Below are 3,906 nucleotides of genomic sequence, written 5' to 3'. Positions count from 1 at the left end.
GGCCAGGATCAGCAAGGCGGCGGGAGGGCGCGCGCGCGGGGAGGGCGAATCTGGACGTGCAAAGATGCGTTTTCGCCTGACAGTGGTGGCCCAGATGCTCTTTTCCCTTCTGCCGGAGCCGCGAAGTTCCCCCAGTGCGCTGGGTTCGGCCTGAGATCACCGGGCCCAAAAACGGGCCGAGCCGGCGGATTTCAATGTCTTGGGGACGCGGCTGGGTTTTTTTTTCCGGCGTCGGCGTGAAAAAAGTCGCCCTGGGGGGCCTGTTGGGGGCGCGGCTGGAGATGCTCTTAGTTTAGCCCCCCCTACAGTGTATGGAACAAGTGGTACATAGTTGTATGTGCCATGTTACCAATCTCAATGGAAGTGGATGACCATTGTGTATGAAGGGGATGAATTTACTGAGAGTTAAGGTAGAGACAGATTGCTTGCATGATAAGAGCATCAAGGATGATGTCGGTCGATCGCAGGAAGAAGAACCTCCCAATAGTGATCGTATATTTATGTACATAGAAATGCAAACTTGCTGATCGATGGATCATACATTTATGTATATAGAAGTGCAAACCTGCCGAACAAGAGATTGTTACAATCACAACTATTAGTTCTTATCTACACTGCAGATGCACTTCCTTAGGTTTGTTATAGGCTACGGTCTACGGAGACTACATACTCCTTCAATTCCAAACTATAAGTTATACTAGTATTATTCTTGTAAAAAGTCAAACACTCCTATCTTTGATGAATTTGTAGAACATGTATGGAACAAAGGGCATTTGGTCTAGTGGTATTATTCTTGCTTAGGGTGCGAGGGGTCCCTAGTTCAATTCTCAGAAAGCCCCATAATTGTTTTTTTGCTGTTTTTGTTGTTGAAAATAATAATAATTCTGCTTAGACGCCATGAAAATCAAATTCCTTTTCCAACTTGGGCATGTACATGTGTGGGGGTACAAGCGGACGGACGGCGAGGCAATACCAATTGTGATTCTTGTCATGACAAGAAAGAAACCGTGATTCTTGGCAAAAAAGAAGTATTCATTTTTCTTTTGCGAGAACATGTATTCACTTTGATGAGTGCACGTACGATAAAGATAATCGGACCATCGATCGATCACAGTGTGACTCTTGCTTGAGAGCAACTTGCACACCACACATACCGATCAGCATACGTATGTGACTGCACACAAAATTCCACCTTTCAAGAGCCCTTTTCCGCTTTTCTCCTCGATCGCAGATACCTCATCATCATTTTTTCTTGTTCGGGATTGTTTACCACATGTGTCACATGGTCGTAGCTCATCATCATCTCATCAATTCACACACCATCTTCATAAAGCACGTTGTGTGGCATCTTCATAAGCACGTCGTTTGGTAGTGATGAATCCGTCCGGGCCAATCAAGAATGACCAGCAGTGTTATTACTGACTAATGCCGAAGTGTAGTTTCTGATCTACTCTCTTCGTTTTTAAATATTTGTCTTTCTAGAGATTTCAACAAATGACTACATACACAGTAAAATGAGTGAATCTACATTTTAAAATATGTATATATATATATATATATATATATATTTATATGTGATAATCCATTTAAAATCTCTAAAAAGATATAAATATTTAGGAACGGAGGGAGTACATGTTATACAGGTCACTAATGCCTGTCGTCAACTAGGGACCCCTCACTAATGCCTAATGCATACATAGCTAATATTTAGGAAGAATGTATGAAGTCATATTTTAAAGTATAGGTTCACTCATTTTACTTCGTATGTAGTCATTTGTTGAAATATTTACAAAGACAAATATTTGGGAACAGAGGGAGTATAAGGCATATTGTTCTTTTAAAAGGTCAATCTCTGCTGCGTTGTTCTTCATATGTATAGAAAAATATAGCAAACAAAGGGCATTTGGTCTAGTGGTATGATTCTCGCTTAGGGTGCGAGAGGTCCCGAGTTCAATTCTCGGAATGCCCCAGTTTTCATCTTTTTATTTTTTACCATTTCCTTATTTTTTCTTACCATGTGTGATGTAACTAGCGAATCAAAAGTCATGAAAATCAATCTCTGTGAAGTAACATTGTACTCACAGATATATATACTCTTCTCTTCAAGGGGACGGGGCTCTTAGTACTCCTGTCCAATGCTGGTGGAATCGTCTTCTTTGCCAGAGCTTGATTAATTTGCTAGCTAGCTGCAATGCAATCTCCCACGAATCAAGGTAGGCAGGCACCGCCTGTCCAAATGTGGCTGTGATGGATCTTTCAAGCTAGCTAGCTCCCACACGAAATTCCCCCTTTCCTCATCAGAGTTTACATCAACGTCTCATGAAGTCACGTTTTCACTTCCAATAGAGTTAAAACACCAACACGATGTAGACATCTCCTGGTCTACCTCTACGAATCACAATAGATCGATACAAGTAATAGTTTTTTATTAGAAAAGGAGGATGACCCTGACTTCTGCATCTGAAGATGCATGCAGTCATTTTATTAATTATTCATAAAGAACTTATAAGGTCATACATCAATATGTCTGAAATCGTCATCTTAGCAACATCTGTTGCTACTCCTGTCCTCAGGGCCGGCCCTGGGCATAGGCAGTTAGTGCGGCCGCCTAGGGCCCGTCCCTGGCATGTTTCTTACGTACGGTATGTGCGCACTGGTTAATAAGAAGAAATTGATTCAGCAGGCCCAACCCACTCGGAGAGAGACACCTCCCTTGACGCACACACGCACCAGATTGCTAATCACCCCTAGAAAAACCAGATTGCTAATCGCTTCGTTATTTTACCTGAAAAAAAATGCTAATCGCTTCGTTCTCCGGTAAGCGCCCCAAGGGCCCCAACCTCGCTAATCGCTTCGTCTCTCGTTCTTTCCCCAAGGGCCCCAACTCCATCTCCTTCACTCCCCAGCTAATCAACCCAAGTCCCAAGGAGCTTCGGACTCCAAAGAGACAGATTAATGAACTTTTCTCCATTCTTCTACTCCCTCCTTTTCGGTTTATAAGGCTCAATTCAAAAATCTCACCAATCAAGGTAGATGATGAGTGGTGGAATATTTTTTGTAGTTTGCAAAAGCACCCAATTAATGCTCTTGTTTTCCTCAAAAAATTATGTTTACGAATGTATTAATTGCAATGCATGCATGCATATAGTGCATGCATTGGTCAGTTTTCTCTTAATACTTGCATGCAATGATTTAATGCACCTTAAAGTCTGAACATGTGATGGGGAACAACCAAATTGAGCCTTATAAAATGAAAAAACTAAAATTTTGAGATAAGCCCTATAAACCGGAAAGGAGGAAGTATCTAGTGCATGGCGACTAGGCCCAGGCCGGCGGTGGCGTCCAATTGTTTTTAGGCAGCAAGCATTTCAGGTAATTGTTGTAGCAATTGAGAACCTTGTCTAACTCTTTTCTTTTTTCTAATGGAGAGATCATTAGGCTTGTTTTCTTTCTTTTTAAGTACAGTTGCAGGCAGGAGATAGCAAATCTTCAACTCGTTTCTCTCCCAAAAAAACGTACACCCAAATAGCATGAAATTAAACACCCTAACATTAGTTCTCCCAGCACACGACCAAGGTTCAGCAATCAAGCAATTGTCTAGCGTGTAGCTGGTGCAACTATGCCTGAGAAAACACGGTGCTGACACAAAAAAGGTGCAACTCAAGATTTACGACCAACTAAATAGCAGAGATCAAACAAACAACCTAGGGAAGAGATCAACTGAATAACAATTTCAACAATTACATTGGAATTAATTATGATTTGGCTCAACGAACATGATGCATGAATACAACGACCCACATAGATGGATATAACAATTTCAAGAAATTAACTGAATGTCTCATCCTAACCACCAAAACCAAATAAAAATGAGATGAGATCGACACATGTAGTTGGCCTCCTGGC

At 41.6% G+C, this 3,906-nt stretch overlaps 1 non-coding gene across 1 annotated transcript; it reads left to right on the top strand.

The window, feature by feature from the left end:
- Positions 1-1,897: 1,897 nt before the first annotated feature.
- On the top strand, positions 1,898-1,969 carry TRNAP-AGG. The gene has a single exon. It is a non-coding gene; the product is annotated as a tRNA-Pro (tRNA).
- Positions 1,970-3,906: the final 1,937 nt, after the last annotated feature.

This window comes from Triticum dicoccoides, chromosome 7A (assembly GCF_002162155.2).
Source record: "Triticum dicoccoides isolate Atlit2015 ecotype Zavitan chromosome 7A, WEW_v2.0, whole genome shotgun sequence".
Classification (NCBI taxonomy): Eukaryota; Viridiplantae; Streptophyta; class Magnoliopsida; order Poales; family Poaceae; genus Triticum; species Triticum dicoccoides.
Note: the sequence above shows the minus strand (reverse complement) of the source record. Positions and strands in the feature narration are given on the sequence as shown.